Source organism: Macaca mulatta, chromosome X (assembly GCF_049350105.2).
Source record: "Macaca mulatta isolate MMU2019108-1 chromosome X, T2T-MMU8v2.0, whole genome shotgun sequence".
NCBI lineage: Eukaryota > Metazoa > Chordata > Mammalia > Primates > Cercopithecidae > Macaca > Macaca mulatta.
In genome coordinates, this window is record NC_133426.1 from 52,782,533 (window position 1) to 52,804,698 (window position 22,166).

The window sequence follows — 22,166 nt, forward strand, 5'->3', positions numbered from 1 at the left end:
ACTACTGCACTCCTGCCTGGGCAACAGAGTGAGACTCCGTCTCCAAAAATAATAATAATCTCACTGAAGCTTAATTGAGTAAGTTGTAGCCTAGAATTGCCTTGATAGAGATGGATCTTTTATTCTGTATTTTAATTAGCTTTCAATATATTGGCTGTCTTCCACAGGACACTGCCCTAAATCAAGTCAATTCATAGAACTGAGATTCTGGATGGCATGCTAAGGTTATCTGGCCAAGTGGTAAGAAGCTGCAGTCAGCCTAGCTTGCTGCATTGATACAGTCATGTAATGACGTACTGGGGGCATAAAGAAAAATACATTAAATATGAACTTAGGGGCCTAATTCCCAACGTGTCATTGGAGTCAGGGACACCATCACTTGACTGGAAGCACCATATGCGAGCCAAGGCTCATCTGACTGCAGTGGTCTTTCTCCGTGTCTAGCTAATACTTCTGAAGCTACTTTAGGCATGCCTCACATAACTGAAAAAAATCACATACTTCTTTCCAAAAAGCAGGAGGGGGCTCACTGTAAACACTACTGTACACAAATCAGAGTTAATTTATGCAGACAGCTTCTTTACCATAAAGCTGCGATTTGATTTGGACAAGCAGTTCTTCACTAATATTACCTTCCTCTCACAGGGCCTCATGCAGGGCCCTGGGCCAGGCCTCAAGAGAACTTCCTTTCTATTAATAGTTCCTGCCCTGCCAGCCTTACCTATTTGAGTCACTTTGCTTCTCTGGGCCTGCAGCAGCATCCAGGGAGGGGTGTGGTGAGAGTGCCCCTGTTCCCAGCATAACAGCTCCTCTTTTTTCTTTTATGCATTGGATTTTTTTTTTTTAAGAAACATGCTTTTACTTTAACAAAAACTTTGAAATCCACTGGTCTACGTGATTTCTAAGATTTCCTCTGTGCTCAGTCACCCACACATGAAAGGAAGGAAGACTGGAGAGAAATGAAGTTATGAAAATGAGTAAGTACAGCCATCCATAGGAGTAGCAGCCACTACCAAGTAATCACTCTGCTTAGGTCTCCAGCACTGTCAAGTTACTGTACTGGCCTTTGGCTTAATCAAAAGACTCTTTGAAGATAAACTTCTATCTTTTGTTAAAGCTAGTATATTTTTGCTGCCTCATTAAATAGATTAGCCTGTGTCTTAACTAAATAGTTATATAAGGGCCGAGCACGGTGGCTCACGCCTGTAATCCTAGCACTTTGGGAGGCCGAAGCAGGTGGACCACATGGTCAGGAGTTCAAGACCAGCCTGGCCAAGATGGTGAAACCCCGTCTCAACTAAAACTACAAATAATTAGCTGGGCGCTGTGGCAGGCACCTGTAATCCCAGCTACTTGGAAGGCTGAGGCAGGAGAATCGCTTGAACTCGGGTGGCAGAGGTTGCAGTGAGCTGAGATCGCACCACTGCACTCCAGCCTGGGCGACAGAGACTCTGTCTCAAAAAATAATAATAATAATAGGTATATAAGTGCATAGACTGCAGCATCACTGAAAACCAAACTCGATAGAAATTTGAATCCGTTTTTTCAATTTAGTGAGTTTTTCAATATCTTTTCCAAATAGCAAAACACAGTTTGTCCTATATTTGTTTCCCAGTGGCATCTTAGGTTGTATTATTTTGGCACAGATGCCCTTTGTTTGTATTTTAAAGATGTAGGGACCCCGTCTCTACAAAAAATTTTTTTTAATTAGCCAGGTGTGGTTCCAGCTACTCAAGAGGCTGAAGTGGGAGGATTGCTTGAATCCAGTAGTTTGAGGCTACAGTGAGCTGTGATCACACCATGGCACTCCAGCTTGGGCAACAGAGTGAGACCTTATCTCGAAAAAAAAAAGAAAAAAGATGTAAAGAAAGTCTTTATTCTCCCTAAAATTATGATTCCAGAGACTGTATTCTTATCTATTTCAAATCATGTGGATAAGATTTATTGAGCATATACTATGCGTTGGGTACTATGCTGAGTCCTTTACGTGTACTATTAGTCTCATTGATCATAGAAACCTCTGGAGTTGGTTACTGGTTAATATAATTATTCCTGTCTAACAGATAAGAAAACTGCTACTTAAAGAGACATCAATGCTCAGGTGTGTGATGCTAAAGATATTTGTATAATGTGAACCCTATGATGACTTAAGGGACAGATTTCCTCTTTTTTTTTTTTTTTTTTTTTTTTGAGACAGAGTCTCACTCTGTCACCCAGGCTGGAGTGCAGTGGCGCGATCTCAGCTCACTGCAACCTCCGCCTCCTGGGTTCAAGCATTTCTCCTGCCTCAACCTCTCGAGTAGCTGGGATTACAGGCACACGCTACCACGCCCGGCTAATCTTTTGTATTTTAGTAGAGACGGGGTTTCACCATGTGGCCCAGGCTGGTCTCAAATGCCTGAGCTCAGGCAGTCCACCCACCTCGGCCTCCCAAAGTGCTAGGATTACAGGCATGAGCCATGGTATCTGGCCTTTTTTTTTTTTTTTTTTTGAGACAGGGTCTCTATCACCTAGGCTGGAGTGCAGTGGTGCAATCATGGCTCACTGCAGCCTCGATCTCCTGGGCTGAAGAGCTCCTCCCACCTCAGCCTCCCAAGTAGCTGGAATCATACCTGGCTTTTTTTTCTTTTTTTCTTTTTTTTTTTTTTTTTTGAGACAGAGTCTTGGTCTGTCACCAGGCTGCAGTGCAGTGACAAGATCTCGGCTCACTGCAACCTCTGCCTCCCAGGTTCAAGCAATTCTACTCCATCAGCCTCCCGAGTAGCTGGGATTACAGGTGCATGCCACCACACCTAGCTCATTTTTTTGTTTTTTTAGTAGAGACGGGTTTTCACCATATTGGCCAGGATAGTCTCCATCACCTAACCTCATAATCTGCCTGCCTCAGCCTCCCAAACTGCTGGGATTACAGGCGAGAGCCACCACGCCCAGCCATACCTGGCTAATTTTTAAAAATTAAAAACAAATCCCAGCACTTTGGGAGGCCAAGGTGGGAGAATCACTTGAGGTCAAGAGTTTGAGACCAGCTGGGCCAACATGGTGAAACCCCATATCTACTACAAATACAAAAATTGGCCAGGTGTGGTGGCACGTGACTGTAGTCCCAGCTACTTGGGAGGCTGAGGCACGAGAATCACTTGAACCCAGGAGGCAGAGGTTGCAGTGAGCCGAGATTGCACCACTGCACTCCAGCCTGGGCGACAGAGTGAGACCCTAACTCAAAATAAATTAGTTTTCCAGTCTCTCCTCTTAGACAAGATGAATTCCTTTCATTGCCAGCATATTCTTTTTTGGAGAGAAAACAAAATTATAAAGATATATAATATTCAGGAATCAAGCCAAGAAGGCCTCCATAGTAGATCTGAGGAGCAGTTTGTTATTTGGTCTTCTGTTTGTTAGTCGTAGCATGGATCATCCATTTGGACAGGAGAATGCTGCTGGTCTTAACTAGATGTGATTGGATAGACTTCATGAGGAGTATTCCTATGAGAATAAAAAAAAAAAAAAATTATCAGTATTTCTTGGAAAAGCAGTGCATCCCCAGGACTGTATCCCTGTTGGGAATTCAAGGGAAAAAGTCATATTCTCAGCCACTCAATGATAACCCAGAGGTCCCAGAGATCAGGACTAGGTGGCGATTCATCAAAAAGACATCAGAAGGGTGTTGGGGGATATATGTACAGCAGTCGTCATTGACAACTGCACAAGTACATCCATCTCCTAGATCTGCCGGGATGAGGGCTAATGCTAGCTGATGATGGAAAACAGCCTCTGGAGTTCTGGTATTTCTTGAGTGATTGTGTTAATATTTTTCGTGACATCACTGGTGACTTGGTTGGCTTCGTGAATGAGAGCATGGAAAACTCAGGCATTGGGTTGAGCTTCTTCAGTAACCCACAGAGCTGCTTGGCCAGAAAAGCCTGCAAACTGAGACCTGTCCCTGTTGGGGGAGAATACATCTAAAATCATTCCAAGTCTTTTAGCTTCTTCAGACAGTTCCTGTTCATCTCCTGGAGAGAATGGCTGTTTTACAGAGGGATGTTCTCACTCCTGACAATGGACTGTTCTGTCCAGGGGTGAGAGTTTTACTCTACTTCTAAAACGGTGATAAGTTGTCAAAACTCTATCCAAATGTATAATCAGAAAGGGAGAAAGAGATGGATAAGATAACATGACTATTCAATTGGCTGGTTAAAAAAATAAAAAAAATAAAATTAAAAAGCCAGTGAACCCACAACAAAGTATGAATCGCTTGGGTATTCTCCGGTGGGGAGGGGGGTGGGAAACAATTGTCACAATTTGTCATGTAGCTTTCCTGGGTGCAGCTGGTGTTGGGGCTAAACCCAAGATACCCACCACCTTCATTTGGGCTAAAACCTAGCCGGTTTCCTTTGCAGTAGCTTAGGCCCACAAATTTATGATTACAAACAAATACTTCCTTTGGATAAAAACAAGTTCATCTCCTTTGGTGCGTATCCTGGGTAGGGTGTGTTCATTTTGGAGAGTTGTCAGAGGTCCAGTTTGTATGGGAATGTGCCTCAGCAGTTCTGGTGGAGAGATTTCTTCCAGGGTAGGAAATGGAGGAGTTGTAAAATACAATTGTCAGGAAAAGGTGAGCAGAGACAATAGGTGACATTAGCTTCACAAGCCTGAGCAAGAAAATGAGAAAGATTTGGGGTATTGAGTAATGGCATAGGAGAAAGGGAGCAGGAAATGGGGAGAACAAGGAGAGAAAACAGAAATAGCAGAGTGAGGATACAAGTTGGTAGTGATAGTATAATTTTTGGCTAACAGGAAACACCTTACAAAGTTTCTTAATTATAATTTCAGTAAAATGAGTAAGTAGAGATTCTCCAGATAGGAAGTATAAATTCTAATTTTCTTAAAAGTCATAGCAAGAGCTGTTGCCTTAGAGCAAGGGAATTCAGGAGATTAAATGTGTTGTGATGCAGGGAGTTGTATGAAGTCCATCTGTAAATCTTCAAAAGGTCCCCGGAGCTGTGATTCCTGTCCATGTCCCACATTTACAGTTTGTCCAGGATTACAAAGTGTTGCAGGTGGAACATACCCTGGGGACGTCATCTGCTACTCAAATAAAATTCCCCACCAGTGTTGGCCCAGAGGAGTTTTCAAGTTTGTTTACTATAATGGATCATAGCCTACACATTTTTCATCAAGCTCCAATTCAGACTGGAGAGGCCAAACAGCAGTCTTGGTATCTCCATTGCCCATCTGATAGGAGGGAACATTGGGTTTCTTCCAATATCTTATTTTACTGTAGTAAAATATACCTAACATAAAATTTACTATTTTAACCATTTTTAAGTGTATAGTTCAGTTCTATTGAGTACATTAACATTGTTCTGCAGGCACCACCACCATCCATCTCCAGAACTCTTTTCATCTTGCAAAACTGAAACTCTGTCCCCACTGTACCATAGCTCCATATTCCCCCCTCCTTCCAGCCCCTGGCAACCACTGTTCTACTCCCTGTCTGTATGAATGTGACTACTCTAAATACCTCATATAAGTGAAATTATATAATGTTTGTCTTTGTGACTGCCTTATTTCACTTAGTATGACTTCAAGGTTTTTTAATGTTGTAGCATGTGTCAGAATGCCATTCCTTTTTAAGGTTGAATAATACTCCATTGTATTTATATACTACATTTTGTGTATCTATTCATCTGTCAATGGACACTTGGGTTGCTTCCACATTTTGGCTATTGAGAATAATGCTGCTATGAAAATGGGTGTACAAATATCTGGTCATGTCCCTGACTGCAGTTCTTTTGGGTATATACCAAGAAGTGGGATTGCTGGATTATATTGTAATTCTATGTTTAATTTTTTGAGGAACTGCCATTCTCCCTTATCTCTTTTATAGAATCGAATGCTTGTGACCGCAGTTTTCCCAAGATTTCATAGAAGTGGTCTGGAGGCTCTTCAAGGAGAACTACGAACCACTGCTCAAGGAAATAAGAGAGGACACAAACAAATGGAAAAAAATTCCATGCTCATGGATAGGAAGAATCAATACCGTGAAAATGGCCATACTGCCCAAAGTAATTTATATTCAATGCTATCGTCATCAAGCTACCACTGACTTTCTTCACAGAATTGGAAAAAAACTACTTTCAACTTCATATGGAATCAAAACAGAGCCTGCATAGCCAAGACAATCCTGGGCAAGAAGAACAAAGCTGGAGGCATCACGCTACCTGACTTCAAACTTTACTACAAGGCCACAATAACCAAAACAGCATGATACTGGTACCAGAACAGATATATAGACCAATGGAATAGAACGGAGGCCTCCCTTAGAAATAACACCACACATCTACCACCATTTGATCTTTGACAAACCTGACACAAGCAATGGGGAAAATATTCCCTCTTTAATAAATGACGTTGGGAAAACTGGCTAGCCATATGCAGAAAACTGAAACTGGATCCCTTCTTTACACCTTATACAAAAATTAACTCAAGATGGATCAAAGACTTAAACGTAAGACCTAGGAGCATAAAAATCCTAGAAGAAAACCTGGGCAATACCATTCAGGACGTAGGCATGGGCAAAGGCATGATGTTTCATGTCTAAAACATCAAAAGCAATGGCAACAAAAGCCAAAATTGACAAATGAGATCTAATTAAACTAAAATGGCCATACTGCCCAAAGTAATTTATATTCAATGCTATCGTCATCAAAAGAAACTATCATCAGAGTGAACAGGCAACCTACAGAATGGGAGAAAATTTTTGCAATCTACTCATCTGACAAAGGGCTAATATCTAGAATCTACAAAGAACTCAAACAAATTTACAAGAAAAAAGCAACCCCATAAAAAAATGGGCAAAGGATATGAACAGACACTTCTCAAAAGAAGACATTTATGCAGCCAACAGACATATGAAAAAATGCTCATCATCACTGGTCATTAGAGAAATGCAAATCAAAACCACAATGAGACACCATTTCACACAAGTTAGAATGGCAATCATTAAAAAGTCAGGAAACAGATGCTGGAGAGGATGTGGAGAAATAGGAATGCTTTTACACTGTTGATGGGACTGGAAACTAGTTCAACCATTGTGGAAGACAGTGTGGCGATTCCTCAAGGATCTAGAACTAGAAATACCATATGACCCAGTAATCCCATTACCGGGCATATACCCAAAGGATTATAAATCATTCTATGATAAAGACACATGCACACATATGTTTATTGCGGCACTATTCACAATAGCAAAGACTTGGAACCTACCCAAATGCCCATCAATGATAGACTGGATAAAGAAAATGTGGCACATATGGAATACTATGCAGCCATAAAAAAGGATGAGTTCCTGTCCTTTGCAGGGACATGGATGAAGCTGAAAACCATCATTCTCAGCAAACTATCACAAGATCAGGAAACCAAACACCGCATATTCTCACTCATAAGTGGGAGTTGAACAATGAGAACACATGGACACAGGGTGGGGAACATCACGCACCGGGGCCTGTCGGGGGGCAGGGGGCTGGGGGAGGGAGAGCATTAGGAGAAATACCTAATGTAGGTGATGGGTTGGTGGGTGCAGCAAACCACCATGGCACGTGTATACCTATGTAATAAAACTGCACATTCTGCACATGTAACCCAGAACTTAAATTATAAATAAATAAACAAATAAGTGGTCTGGAGGAACCAGACCATCACTAGTTTGCTGAATTTGAATGAGAACAAATTGTTTAGCATACCAGCCAAGGACTTTCCTTTTGTTTCACAGGTTTATTTCCTAGTAGGAGCTTTGACTACACTTACAGCCAATTCCTGGAGCAAGGTTTCTAGTAAAGCTCAATCTTGCTCACCACACTTAATACCAGTACCAGCAGCAGGTATGAAACCCTGTTGTTTCCATAGAATACCGAAATTTTAAACCACAGCATTGGCACACATGCTTGTCTAGCTGTGTTGTATTTGTAGAGGCCCTTGTGTTTCCCTCAGGTGAAGTTGAGGACCATAAGACTGCGTGCAGTTTTCTCCTCATTTATCATACTTTCTTCAAAATACTGAGCTGAGTGTTGTAACTCATGGATGGGTATGACCTGCCCACCTATTTTCTGCTTCTGAACAGCAGCTGATATTTCAGGCTTAGGGCCATTAACAAAAAAGGTGGAGAACTCCCTGGCGGTATCAGCATTAATGCCCAACCTCTAGCATTCCTGATGGTAGTATCTAATTGGTCTCTATAGTTAGAGACAGGTTCATCCTGCCTTTGTCAACAGGATTGGGTTCTTCTCTAGTAATTGTAAGGGGGTAAACTTCAGGGATAGCCTTTAAAAGACACTATCCTATTTCTGGGACTTTTACATATCCTGAGCAGGTGTTATTTCTAGGAGCATTACCTAAATCCTCATTTATGGTGGCCTTGTCAAACCAGGCTCAGGGATCTCCTGGTCCTACCAAAAGGTGTGCTAAATGATACAGGTCAAGGAGCTCAGGGTGACCAGGTGCAGTGGCTCACGTCTGTAATCCCAGCACTTAGGGAGGCCGAGGCGGGTGGATCACCTGAGGTCAGGAGTTCAAGACCAGCCTGGCCAACATGGTAAAACCCTGTCTCTACTAAAAATACAAAAATTAGCTGGGCGTGGTGGTGGGCACCTGTAATCCCAGGTACTCGGGAGGCTGCGGAGGAGAACTGCTTGAACCCAGGAGGCGGAGGTTGCAGTGAGCCGAGATTGCGCCATTGCACTCCAGCCTGGGTGACAAGAGTGAAACTCCATAAATAAAAATCAGAGATAGTGAAAAATAGATATGTACAAAAATATTCTTTACATTTTATGGAGGGAATGTCTTTGAGGAATGTATCAATATGCTTTCCTCCTACACATTTCCTTGCATGAATTTCCCTAGTGATTACTAGAGTGCATTTTCTACCAGAAGGCAAAAATGGGAAATGAAAGAACGCATAGCAGCTATAACTAAATTTCAAGACTAGATTTTACTACATGCACTCTAAAAAAAAATCTGGCTTAAAAATCCAGTTGGGCGCTGTGGTTCATGCCTATAATCCCAACACTTTGGGAGGTTGAGGCAGGTGGATCATTTGACGCCAGGAGTTCGAGACAAGCCTGGCCAACATTGCAAAACCCTGTCTCTACTAAAAAGACAAAAATCAGCCACGCGTGGTAGCACACACCTGTAATCCCAGCTACTCGGGAGGGTAAGGCATGAGAATCGCTTGAACCTGGGAGGCAGAGGTTGCAGTGAGCCGAGATCGTGCCACTGCACCCCAGCCTGAGCGACAGAGGGAGACTCTGTCTCAAAAAAAAAAAAAAAAAAAAAAAAAAAAAAAAAAAAAAAAAAAAAACTTACTACATATGTAATAGAAAATATTAGAGATAACAACAGTAGTATGACATCTACAACTGCCAGGACCCAAGCCAAGAACCTGTTGGGCTATTTATGATGAACATCACCCCCTGAAGCAAATGCTGTTACCACCCTTAATCTACTCTTGTGGAAACAGGCACACAGAGGTGGAGTCTGTTGTCCCTGGTCTATCAGACTCTAGATTACACACTGGCTTGCAGAATGCTTTCCTGTCCCCAGTATAAGAATAAAAGACACACTGGGGAAGTGTGTAAAAGAGCCAGCAAAACATTTTTTAAAAATCATGGCAGTCACTGCTCACAGAAATAATGCAAAATGGAAAGAAAAAATAAACCATGTAGGAAATTGTTCAAAGAGTAGGATCTAAATATTATGAAACGATACTTTTTTTTTTTTTTTTTTTTGAGACAGGGTCTCTGTTCTGTCGCCCAGGTTGGAGTTCAGTGGTGCAATCAAGGCTCACTGCAGCCTTGACCTCCTGGGCTTAAACGACCCTCCCACTTCAGCCCCCTGTGGCTCCCAAAAGCTAGGACTATAGGTACACGCCACCACAGCCTGCCAATTTTATCGTTTTGTTTTGTGGAGACAGGGTTGCACTATGTTGCCCAGGCTGGCCTCCAACTCCTGGGATCAAGCAATCCTCCTGCCTTGGCCTCCCAAAGCGCTGGGATTACAGGCCTGAGCCACAACTCCTGGCCTATTTTTTTTTTTTTAAATCACCTGGAAGAAATTAGGCACTTGTCAACAGACACATGCAAAAATGCTCATCATCACTGGCCATCAGAGAAGTGCAAATCAAAACCACAATGAGACACCATCTCATGCCGGTTAGAATGGCGATCATTAAAAAGGAAACAACAGGTGCTGGAGAGGATGTGGAGAAATAGGAACACTTTTACACTGTTGGTGGGACTGTAAACTAGTTCAACCGCTGTAGAAGATAGTGTGGTGATTCCTCAAGGATCTAGAACTAGAAATACCATTTGACCCAGCCATCCCAATACTGAGTATATACCCAAAGGATTATAAATCATGCTGCTATAAAGACACATACACACGTATGTTTATTGTGACACTATTCACAATAGCAAAGACTTGGAACCAACCCACCAATGATAGACTGGATTAAGAAAATATGGCACATATACACCATGGAATACTATGCAGCCATAAAAAAAGCATGAGTTCATGTCCTTTGTAGGGACACGGATGAAGCTGGAAACCATCATTCTCAGCAAACTATCGCAAGGACAGAAAACCAAACACCACATGTTCACATTCATAGGTGAGAACTGAACAATGAGAACACCTGGACACAGGAAGGGGAACATCACACACTGGGGCCTGTCATGGGGTGGGAGGAGGGGGGAGGGATAGCATTAGGAGATATACCTAATGTAAATGATGAGTTAATGGGTGCAGCACACCAACATGGCACATGTATACATATGTAACAAACCTGCACGTTGTGCACATGTACCCTAGAACTTAAAGTATAATAATAATAAAAAAACTAAAAAAAAAAAAGAAACTAGGGACTTGTATTTGTATTCAACAAATGTCTATATTGACAAGACAAAGCTAGACCTGTTCTGGTAATGTGCTGAAAATAAATTGGTGAGCAAAAACAAAGCAAAACAAATATAGTTCCTGTCCTTATAATGATCACGTTCTGATATTAACCTTTGAAATAGGGGGTCAGGGTTATTTCTGTTGTCCAGCTTAATTGTTAATTTTTTTTTGTTCTTCTTCTATAGTACACATTGTATTAGCAAAAGACATGAATAAAAAATTTTCAAGTATTTTTGAAATAATTTGTGGGACACCTTAATTCTAAATAGAATAGTTTAAACTGTTTTGAAAGAAATGATGCAAACATCAATCTCAGTATGTTTAAAATGTACCTTTATAGATGAAAAGCCGCTAAGGAAATAAAAAAATATGATTAGTGATGATGGCATGTTGATGGAACTGTGGATAGTTTTCTTCACTATATTTTATCTCTCCTCTACTGCTATGAAAAGATTGTTTCTACATGTATGAAGAAAAATGACGGGAAATATAAATATTATTTTATTTCACAATGTTTATTAGGCACCCAGTAATTTCTAAGTGCCCTTGCAAGTACTGAGGACAAAAGACTGGAACACACACAGACCACAGCTCCTGCCCTCATAAGAGAACACGGTGACAGCAGTCTTTGGATCACGAGTTAATGAATTGGGCACTGCAGTTTCACAGGAAAACTGAACATTCCAGAAAACGTTTGCATTATTTCAATCAAAAAGACGAAAATCACAAAAACCATTTTTCAAAAATGTGAAACCGAGTTATAAAATAAGGATGTTGAAGTCGTGACGTAAGTAGGAATGTCAGTATGTGGAAAATGTACCTTTATGGATGAAAAACCCTCTAAGGAAATTTCACAAAGCATAATGAATGGCCACCGCTCAGTGATAGGACGGTGGCTAAGATTTGTTCTCTTTATTCTGCGTTATCTCGCCTCGCATGTTCTCCAGCAAGGCTGAACACCCTCCCTAATGAAAGAATACATTGATGAAAGTCCACGTTTTCCAGAACGACGTGGGGGAAAGAATGACGAGACCATTCAGAGCAGCAGAATAAAGGTTGCTAAGGGACGCGGGCAGGCCCGCGGGAGACAGGCCGATTTGAAAAGCAAAAGGGCTTTGTTCACCAGTACTGAGTTTCAGCGAGGGACCCCCCCAGAAGGTAGCAACTCAGGCTCCAGGACCAGTGGGTTCAGACGCCAGGGAACCGGAAAAAAAAAAACAAAAAAGACCTCTTCCCTCGGAAAAAGCTGCGCAGCGTTTTTTCGCTCGCGAAGGGCGGGGCGGAAGGCGAGCACAGCCACTCCACAGTGCAACACTGCCACCTGCCGGCCAAAGAAACCGAACGCCGCCAACCGGAGAGGAAATTTCATCATCTTCGCTGCTTTTCGGCACCAACCCGGGAGAGCTCCACGTGGGCGGAAAAGCAGGAGGAGACGGACGACCAGAGAGGGTACTGGAACGGGCCGCAATGGCTCCGGCGAACAAGGAAAAGGGACTCAACCCTGCACAAAAGCCTCCCCGACACCCGCCCTCGCAACCATAGCAACTGCCCAGTAACTTCCAGCGGCGACAAACACCACCCCACTAGTCTCGCCCTCGGAACCATAGCAACCGCGCAGAAAGTTCCTGGGCCGCCAGAAAAACGCAGTGCGGAGGGCGGGGCTGGCCTAGGATTGACGAGCTCTGCGCCTCCGCGTCGGAACCGGGGGAGGTCGGCTCCAGTCTCCTCGGGTTTAGCCGCAGGCTTCCTTCGCTGCGGTTGGGAGCTGACGGCTGAGGGACGCGACTGCGCAGCCGCCCCGCGTTCGAGACGTGTGACAGTCCCAGGCCCATTCTCCTCCCACCCAGCCAACATTTGAAAACGCTTCCCACGTGACACACCCCCTGTCCTCCCCGCAGCCCTTACTCCACCGATCCTCCCTAGCCATCTCAGCGACCCCAGGGGCTGACCAGGCCACTGCCAGAACCTATCCGTCCTCAGGGGTCTCCTCCTGCCCACCTTCATGCCCTTGTCCTCAGGAGAGACTGCGCCCCTCCATGATGTGCAGTAAAGGATGGGCGCCCTGCCTCACAGGAGCTGAGCACTGATGAGAAAAACCTTAACGCCTTACGAATTCCTGTACCTTTCTCCATGACCAAGAGAGATTGCTTCTCACTTTCACTGTCATCCTCCCTCTAATGCTAACATACTCCCCAAGTATGCTAGGAACCCTCTTCCATTTCAGTGGCTTATCCTAAGGATTCACTGAGAAGACAGAAGCAACCCACTGGCAACTCTTAGAGCTTCCCAAGCCCGCTCTACCCGTGCCTGCCCTGGCATTCTCTGCCGCCCCTGAGCATACAGTGTTCCTAACAAGCCAGCCCTCACCTCAGCTCAGGATGCCATACCTCCCACCTTCTCAGGGGCTTTGCTCCTGCAGTGATCCCTCCTCTCTTCGAAGTCATCAACTGCCCCCTCTACGTTGGAGCACTCTACAAGCAAAGGAGGAAAAACCCACCCTCTCCCCACATGTCCTTCAGCAGCTGCTGGCACAGCATGTGCTGCCCTTCAACAAAAACCGCCTGGAGTTCAGAGGCCACGGCCTCCTCAACTCCCATCAATAGGGCCTTTGTCCCTAATCTGTATTTTGGGGTGGCTGAGGTGGAAGGATCTCTTGAAACTAGGATTTTGAGGCTGCAGTGAGCTATGATCGTGCCACTATAGTCCAGCCTTGGTGACAGAGCGAGATGGTGTCTCGGAAAAAAAAAAAAGAAAAAAGAGAAACGAGGGAAAAATCTCCCCTTCTTCTTATAAGAAAGAAGCAGTAAACCTTTGGCTTACTGCTTTTTCCCTAGGTGTCCTTTCCTGGCTCTGGACACATTTTTTGAATCCAAGCTCCGTGGCTCAGGCCCTTGGAAACACATTCTACTGTTGTTCTGAAAAAGGACAAATTCCCAACTGTGTGACCTTCTTGACCTGGATATAATAGGGCAAGCCTGAGGTGAACATGAAAGACAAGCCAAAGAACGTGTCCTGTTCTGGTCACAGGGGCGGTAGGAGGTCCCCAGAGGCAGTGACAGACATCTCAGAGGAGGAAGGTGTGACAAGGGAGTGGAGTGAAGCTTCGAGTAAAAGAGGGTTTTACCTCATGCAAATTTGGGGCTCATTTTGCAGAATGGCCCAGTAGCCTCTTCAGGCAGAGGGATGTCTGGAGTTCAGGAATTTCACTTTGTAGAGCTGATCTGGGTTCCTGCTGTTTTGGGAGACCTCAGCGCTCGACATTCTCTGACAGGGGAATGTGGAACTGGCTGATTCAAAACCCGGCGGTGCTACCATGAAGCAAGCATAAGCCAGATAGGAGCTAGGAGACCCTGCAGCTGAGGCTGTGGAGTGGACAGCACTGGCCAGGGGTCAGGGAGAGGATGAGGCCCAGACTCAAAAGGGTCTGCAGATGCCAGCACAGGTGGGCTGAGGTCAAGTCAGCCAAGGAGCACAAGGTCCTGATCAAGATGAGAGAGACAATAAATGCAAGCTACACCAGCCTCACACATGGATGAGCAGGGCAGCATCGCCAGCAGGACTTGGGGACAAGAGTGAGCCCTCCCTCAAAAACGACCGAAGACACTGCAGTCAACATCCAGTGTCAAAGGCCCCTTCCCACATCACCATGGAGACTCAAAAGCCATATATGCCCCTTCCCCATCTTGGACAGGAGTAGGGAGGTGGGGTGGCAATCCAAGAGACTGATCATTTTTCACCAAAACAGATTGAGCATTTATACAAATGGACCGGTGACATGACAGCATCAGATGACACCAGATTAGATGAAAATCCAGTGGGTTTGTTTCCCCTTACTATCCAGTCCAGAGGGTGGACAAGCAAGATAAACGTCACATCAGTCAGAGAGAATAAATCAGCCAATGTGCTTGTGGGGTGTGAGGGACTTGAGTGAGTTCGTGCTCTCTGCATACCATTCCCTCCGACTCCTCCTCTGCACACCGTCTTATCAGTCCACAGTAGCAAGGGAATGGGACGTACTTGTCTTCCATACTGTAACCCAGGACAATTTTAACCCCTCATAAGCAGACTCCCTCCCATTTCCCAGGGCCTGGGCCATGGAGCTTGGAGTCAAAAACTCTCCAGAGCCAGGAAAGGACGCCTAGAGGAAAAGCAGTAAGCCAAAGATTCTTATAAAAAGAAGGGTTTCCCCCCCCCCCTTCTTTTCTTTCTCTTTTCTTTGTCTTCTTTTCTGTCACCTAGGATGGAGTATAGTAGCACGACAGTAGCTCACTGAAGCTTCAAACTCCTGGGCTCAAGAGATCCTCCCACCTCAACCACCCCAGTAGCTGCGAGTACAACCTTGCACGACCATAGCCGGCTAATGTGTTTATTCTTTGTAGAGATGAGGTCTCATTATGTTGCCCAGGCTGGTCTCAAACTGCTGGGCTCAAGCATCCTCCAGCCTCAGCCTCCCAAATGATTGGGATTACAGGTGTGCACCAGTGTGCATGGCTGCCACCTCTTCTTTAATCATCTGGGATGATATTAACTCCCCATAAACAGACCCTCCCCAGAGTACAGAAAGAGGAGAAAACCAGACAGACACATACAGTGGAACAGCCAATGAGTGTCACCGAGGTGAGCAGGACCTCCTTGGGGGCCATCACTGACATCCCCAGCCATGCCGGGCTCCAGTGTTCTTTATTAAGATACACCCCACTTCCCAGGGCCTGAGCCCTGGAGGGTGGAGTGAAAAAATGTTTCTACAGCCAGAGAATGACGTCTGGAGGAGATGTAGCAAGCCAAAATTTCTTATTAAAAGAAGGAGGGCTTTTTTCCTTCTTATTTCTTTCAAATGTACATGATGCCAGTTTCCTCCCAAGAGTTGACAGGTACAGGGGAGAATTTCAGTGGCTCCTGACAGACCAAGAATTGTCTCCTATCGTTGTATCCTGGCAGAAACTCATTCTCCAAGGCGGAACCTCCTGAGTTTTCACAGACGCCACGCACCCTCGTGCACTGGCACGGCCCTTTCGGCAGGTCTCGCTTCTCCACCCCGGGGTGAGTCAGCTGTCTTGGGCCCCTTTGAGTGTTTTCATTTAATAACAGAACTCGGTTACTAATAGAAGCAGCCACCACAGTTAGGCAGCAAAAACAAAATCAGTAATAACACTCTTACTTCACATGGAGCTGTAATATTTACAAAACATTTATATACGCATTGCCTGATTCGGTTCTTTTTGTTTTTTTGAGATAAGGTCTTGCTCTGTCACCCAGGCTGGAGTGCAGTGGTGCAAACATAGATCACTACAGCCTTGAACTCCTCGGCTCAAGCCATCCTCCCACCTCAGCCTCTCAAGTACCTGGAACTCCGAGGCCACGCCACCACTTCCAGATCCTGATTGGGCTCTTGACGCTAAGAAAATCGTGAGTTCTACAGCACTTCTTCTTCACGCCCCAGCAGCGCTCTGAGGCCGAAGAGTCTGGCAAATGCACACCAGGAGCCAGACCCAGAGAGGCTCCCAGGGCCCTTGTGTCTCATCCTGGGATCTCTAAAGGGGTCAATTTGGAGGAAGGGCTTGCTTCTCCTCTTGTCACATTCACGCCCCATGTGGTCCCCTTTTCTTATAGGGGGTACCACCCAGGTAGACACCCGGAGACCCCCCCACCACCCAAAGAGAGTTTAGGGAGCAATGACGGGTGTCCTTGACAAAGATCTTCAGTTCTCGATGGCACCTAGGCTGTGGCCAGGTAGCGATGGCTGGAATCTTTCTTGGATTGCACACTGCTCCTTCACTGGGGAACATACCCCACCATTATTTATGGCGGCCTGGTACAGGTAGCTCGCTGCGAGATACCTAAACCTCCAGACTCGGGGCTCTCCTTGCGTTTGCAAAAAATCCCGGAACACGGGGCCCCTCGCAGTTCCCATGGAGAACTCCCAGGGGAGTTCTTTTGTGTCACCCTGTGGCTAAGCCTCTCTGATCCTCCCTGGAAGGGCCCAAAAGCACAGCCTCCTCACCACGAGGCGTAACACTTTGAAGCCACTCTCACGATAGGGCTTAGGTTTACAGAGGCTGGAAATCCATCCTAGCCAGGGCCACAGACACAAACAACGTCTTCTGGCTTCTGATGGCTCCTCATGCTTCTATGGTCCCAAGCAAAGAAACCTCCTCACACCAGGCATTTGGTGTGAATCTCCAGACCAAGTGCCCCCATGTACCCAGCCCCTTCCATCACCCCAACTCCAAGCCCCATAGGTCCACCACTCTCATCGCAAGACTGCTCTGTGTTCCCCCAGCGGGACTCCTCCTCCCTCTGATGCCACCTTCCACATATTCCCAACGCCTGCCCGCCCGATTGCACACTCTACCGACTTAAGTACTCTTACAATCTCTGTGGACACCATCCATTTAGGCCGTTTTCATGGAAGATGAGGTATCTCACGGGCCATACCACCATGGGTCATGGCGGTAAGAAAGAGGAGGAAGGAGAGTGGTGGTGGAAGCCTTCCTGCAACCCCACCGCTGCTTTGAAACCGCTGCTCCTCTATCCTCAACTTCAGAGAAACACCACGAGGCTCATATACCTCTGTCTGCCTGGGCCATCTGTTACCGGGCCTCGAGACTCTTGTCACGGATTTCTGGCACCTGCACCTCACGATTTTCCTCTCAAGTGTTTGGGAAGGAGAAGATAGCACACCCTGGCAAGTCCTCAGCCCTCTGCTTCTCCTAGCCCGGGTCACTGAATCTTTTCAAGCCAAGCTTCTTGAACCCGTCGACCACAGCAGCAGAGTTACTGGTTACCTCTTCCTGCTTCCTCCTCAGTGAGCCCCACAGCCACGCAACGTTCCCCAGCTGAAATCTCCAACTAGTTCTGCAATGCTAAATCAAAGCACCCAGTGCTGTCCTGGCCACAGTTCACGTTCCTTTTTCCAATACACTCTGCTTCTCAGATTCTGTGAAGCCACCCCTGGCTTTCCTCCTACCCCGAGGCCATTACTTCTGAGTCTCCTCGTTGGTCCTTTTACTTCGAGCATCTCAAAAATGTTATTTCCTGGCTTGCGACCTTTGCCCTGGACACTCCTCATTCTGTAGGTGACCCTGGGTGCCCACGTGGCCACCCAGACTTGGTTCCGTCCTTCTCCGCTTGTGTGCTGATGGATTCCTGCATCACGAACTCCACCAGGAAAACCCCAGCTGAGCCCCAGAGCCCCCACAGGGCATGGTTTAAGGAGCATGTCCACTCAGATATCCCACAAGCCCAACAAATCAGCGGGTGAACCCCCAACTGTGTCCCGTGTCTCACGGGTTGGCACCACCATCCACTCGGTTCCTGAACCCCAGAACCTAGGAATAATGCCAGGTTGGCTGAGGATCACCCTGTGACTCTGCTGCAAGGCTCTGGAAAAAGCCAACCAGGACCTCCACATTGCCACAGATGAGCAAAGAGTCTCCCATGAAGGCTTCTTATTGGCAGAGACTCTCTACAGGCATCCGAGCGGAGGCCCAGGCCCGGGCTTGGGTGGCCCCCACAGGGAAGGCCAAAGACCAGACCCAGGCCCTGTAAGGTATCTCAGAGACCGAAATGCTCATTTCCTCTGAGAACTCAACAGATAACCTCCAAATCCCTAAATCGAGACACAGCAGTAGGAGCCCATCATTTAGAGACACAGAGGTGAATATTCAGAAGAAATAGCTGAAGAAAAAAACCAGAAGTTTGTGGAAGTGGGTCTCCACGGGTGCACATGAAACAAGGGACTGCTGAATTGTATTTTTCATCGTACATTTCCTAGTCCTATATGGCCCTTTAAGCAGAAGGATTCATCTGATATCACTAATTATAATAAAATGTGAAAATGCAGCTCAACACACTTAATAAGTAAGCCTGGGAGCTGATTCATCCACATCAGCTAATACAAATCTGAGCCATCTCCAGATTCAAGGAATGATTGTGCAACGTCTCGTGAACGTATCTATGCAGTGTTTTACTCACCTTGAAAATAACTACCATATGATCTAGTAATCTCACTCTGGGTATTTATAGTCCAGATACTCCCCCATGTTCTTTGCAGCACTATTCGTAATAACCAGGATATAAAAACAACCTAAGTGTTCATTGATGGATGAATAAAGAAAATGTGGTATATACATACAATGGAATATTATTCAGCCTTAAAAAGAAGGAAATTCTGACATTTGTGACAACGTGGATGGACCTTGAGAACATTATGCTAAGTGAATATGCCAGACACATACTGTGCGACCTCACTTATATGTGGAATCTAAAATAATTAAACTTATATAAACAGAGAGTAGAATGGTGGTTGCCAGGGGCTGGTTGGGGCAGGGAGTGGAGGGTTGATGGTCAAAGTTGCAAAGTTTCAGTTAGGCAAGATAAAGAAGTTTTAGAGATCTACTATATAGCATAATGCCTACAGCTAAATACACTACTGTATACTTCAAATTTACTAAAAGAGTAGATCTTTGGCTAAGTGTTCTTATCACACACACACATAATAATAACAATAATAATAATAATAAAGAGGATGTGTGGAAAGTTAAAAAAAAAATAACTCGAGCATAGGAGACCCTCACCAGAAACAACAATATATTTCATTGGCAAATGCAGCATGTTAACATGAAAATTTTGATTTCAGGACTATAGAGGAAAGCGAGCACAGTGTCAGCTGTAAAACAAGCACTCAAGCTACTTTGAATGTTTTTGACCTTTCCTTAGCCCGGGAAATCTATTAGCCCTAGAAACTGCCAGCATAGCAGGGAACAAAGACGTCCTGCTTTCCCTTTGACGAGGGACCTTGTGTTTCAGATATGCTTTACTTCCTATGAGGATGGTTCCGTTTCTGCAGCTGCCACCTCGGCTTTCATAAGAGGAGTTACAAAATGATACTCACGCTGGGGCCACATTCCACACCCGCTAAGTCAGACTCTCTGGGGATTGGGCCCGGCATCCGCTCGTGGACAAATGCTCCACGAGAGACTTGATGCACAGCTGACGTTGAGAGACATAAGCTCACCTGCCCTTCACCTGCCCTGTTTTTTTTAATATAACCTTGGACTCCATAGCCTTGTTTGTAGTTAATGAATTGGAAAAAAACGTAGGGGTTGCCTCGCCTTCAAGAGCATCTTTTCACATATTTATTCTACAGCCACGTCAGAGCAATTTCAAGGACTTAGGAGGGTGGTTATGCCACAGCTTTCCCTTTCTGACCTGATACTCGGCAGGCCCAGGAGAGGGAGAAAGAAGAGCCTTGCAGGTGGAAAGGGGTCGAGAGTTCTGTTGTCTTGGTAACCGTGCTGCCACTCATCCCATTGGGGTGCTCAGCTCCGGCAGGGGCCCTGTGGGTGAGACACCACCCCTCCCCACTCTGGCTGTCTTCCTGTGCTCAGAGGTTGAAGCTAAGGGCTGAGGTTGGTTACCAGGGAAACTGAAGCCAGGTCCTTGAGATTGGTGAACAGAAAAACCGGCAGTGGAATTCAGGATGTAGCATGGATTATGGGAGCCTGCCCACAGACAGAGGATTGACAGTCACTAGTGCACGCACCCACAGGCTGCCTGCGCAGGAACCAGGAACGTGCGCACACCGTACACAGACACACACGTAGACGTGCACTCACCAGCACTGCCTCTGCCCAGGTGTGCACAGTCTATCTGGCTGGAGCATCAGGTGCACGTGGAGGAGCCAGGCGACCAGGCAGGACATGTAGGCAGGACGTGGAATAGGAAAAGAAAGGGGATATTGCTTACTGTTGTAGAAAAAATGACTGCATACCCTTTCCTCCACGACTTACGGTCACGTTTGCACTACATGTTTTAAATGGTTTTACTAAGGTTTAATTTGCTTGCCACAAACTTTCACGTACCTAAAGGGAATAATACGGAGAGATTAAGCAAATGTACACAGTTTTGCAGCCCTCACCACCATCCAGTTTCAGAATACTTCCATCACCCCAGAAAGATCCCTGGTACCCACTAGCAGCAGTCAATCCCCATTACTTTACCTCCAGGCCCGCCCAGGCAACCAGTAAGCTCCTTTCTCTCTCTGTAGAGCTGCCTCTCTGGGCATTTCCTATAAACTGACTTGTGCAGTAAGTGGTCTTCTGTGTCTGACATTTGTCAGTTAGCATGTCTTGGAGGCACAAACACGCTGTAGCGTGCATCAGTAGCGTGTTCCTTGTCATGGTTCAGTAACGTTCGGCTGTATGGATATACCACTTCTTTATCCCTTTACTGATTGGTAGACATTTGGCTTGTTTCCACTCTGGGGCCTTCCTGCAAAATGCTGCAGTGAACATCTGAGCACATATCTTTGTGCAGACATGGTTTCATCAGATACTGTCAAATATTTTTCTGTCTATGAAGATGATGATATAGTTCCTGTCCTCTATTATATTAACAGGGTGGATTACCTTAACTGAAATTTGAATGCATTCCTAGAATAAATGTCACTTGGTCATGTTGTGTAACCTACTGTATGTGTCGCTGGATTGGGGTTTGCTAATATTTTCTTGGGGATTTTCGCATGCATATTCATGATGGATATTGGTTTATGGTATTCTTCTGCTGTCTCTGGCATTGCTATTATTATTATTATTATTATTATTATTATTATTATTATTGCTTTTGAGAGAAATCTCGCCTGTTGCCCAAGCTGGAGTGCAGTGGTGCGATCTGGGCTCACTGCAACCTGTGCCTCCCAGGTTCAAGCAATTCTCCTGCCTCTGCCTCTGCCTCTGCCTCCCGAGTAGCTGGGAATACAGGTGCCCACCACTATACTCGGCTAATTTTTGTATTTTTAGTAGAGTCGGGGTTTCACCATGTTGGCCAGGCTGGTCACAAACTCCTGACCTCAGGTGGTCCGCCCGCCTCGGATTCCCAACATCTTGGGGTTACATGCGTGAGCCACCACGCCCAGCCTCTGTCTGCCTTTAGTTGCAGGGTAATACAATTTTCAGAGGATGAGTTGGGAAATGTTCCCTCCTCCTCTACATTCTGAAAGAATCTGTGAAGGGCTGGTATTATGTATTTTGTAAATGTTGGATAGACTTCACCAACGAGGCACTGGAGCCTAGACTGTCCCTAGTGGGAAAATTTTTAATGTAGTCTTTCTATTTCCTTACATTCTCTGGGTCTACTCCGATGTCCCACGTGATCACTGCATTTGCACCTTTCCCTGTCCCAATCTTTCTCGCCTGCTGGTGCTTTTGGTGTGGTCT

At 45.5% G+C, this 22,166-nt stretch overlaps 2 long non-coding RNA genes across 3 annotated transcripts in view; one reads left to right on the forward strand and one right to left on the reverse strand.

Moving 5' to 3' along the window:
• Window positions 1-6,820, forward strand: part of LOC144338667 (uncharacterized) — a 21,315-nt gene extending 14,495 nt beyond the window's left edge. Inside the window, exons 1-2 of one of the 2 annotated variants that reach the window (XR_013412947.1) lie at window positions 742-977; window positions 5,888-6,820. This is a non-coding gene — a long non-coding RNA (uncharacterized LOC144338667). Of the gene's footprint in view, window positions 1-741; window positions 978-5,887 lie in introns of those variants that run through there. The other variant, XR_013412946.1, reaches the window with a different exon arrangement.
• On the reverse strand, window positions 3,268-21,720 carry LOC144338669 (uncharacterized). Its single transcript, XR_013412948.1, has 2 exons — window positions 20,568-21,720; window positions 3,268-4,649 (listed from the first exon to the last, which is right to left on the reverse strand). It is a non-coding gene; the product is annotated as an uncharacterized LOC144338669 (long non-coding RNA).
• Window positions 21,721-22,166: the final 446 nt, after the last annotated feature.